Consider the following 1,168-nt stretch of genomic DNA (forward strand, 5'->3'; position numbering starts at 1 on the left):
CTAATTGGTTAAAGTTACAATCATTTTGACTGCTCAGGTAAAAACTTCAAAGTGTTAACTTCACATAGAGCCTAATCTTTAGTTTGAACCACAAAAGGCTGAAGAATAGCATCTAATTTAATTTGGGTACGTCTTTTCCAGGCTTCTTGAGCTTTTTGAGGTCGAGTGGTAAGGGGTTAAGCATTTAAAAACAAATAACAGGAGCTTAAAATTAATTCTGTAGTGCACAGGGAGCCAATGAAGGGATGCCAAGATGGGAGTAATATGCTCGCGCCTATGGGCCCGATTTAACAAACAAGCAGCAGAGTTCTGCACAAGCTGCAGATGTATGTATCAACAAGTGTGAATCTCATACTTTTCAAAATAAGAACCTATGGTAGTTCTTGTAACAAATATTAAAAAGGTTAGTCACAATATCACTGTGTAAAATGAAGACTGCAGGGCAGAAAATTACTTTTAACAGGTTAGAAAATGCACATTTCATCAGCAGTCCAAAAACAGAGTAACAAGAACTTTCTACCATAGGGGGCAATGTGGGACTTTCTTTCCAAACCTAAAGGAATGTGGTTATTTTCCTTCAATGCCTGTAGAAAACCAAAATTTATTCAGTTTGAGCCTAACCAGGTCCTTGATGCATTTTCTTCTCAGAGTGTAAATTCAGTCAAACACAACGGACTTGAAACTGGGGGGATCTCTGTATCAGAGTCAGAAAGTCTGGGTGTGAGTTATGAGTGCTGGTGGAAGTATAAATTTTAGTTAGAATCAACAAAAGTGATTAGTTTATGGTAGTCTAGAGGTTTAGAAAAAAGGGGAGAGCTTGATCAACGACCACTCTTGGTCTGATAAGTTCAAGAGAGAGATACATCTGGGTTTCCCTTCCAAACACTGATGAAACAGTCTATTTGCATTAGGCTATTAATGCAAAGATAGCACAAACTCTTACGTAGGACCCTACAGTTGTTTTTGAACATAACGTCTAATTCAGTAGTTTCAAATATTTATTGTGTGAATGCTTTATAGCATTCACACCATTGTTTTCCTGTTTCTCTTTATTATCTATTATCTATTATTGTGTGAATGCTTTTAAGCATTCACACCATTGTTTTCCTGTTTCTCTTTATAGTGTGAATGCTTTTAAGCATTCACACCATTGTTTTCCTGTTTCTCT

Source organism: Kryptolebias marmoratus, linkage group LG23 (assembly GCF_001649575.2).
Source record: "Kryptolebias marmoratus isolate JLee-2015 linkage group LG23, ASM164957v2, whole genome shotgun sequence".
NCBI classification, from domain to species: Eukaryota; Metazoa; Chordata; class Actinopteri; order Cyprinodontiformes; family Rivulidae; genus Kryptolebias; species Kryptolebias marmoratus.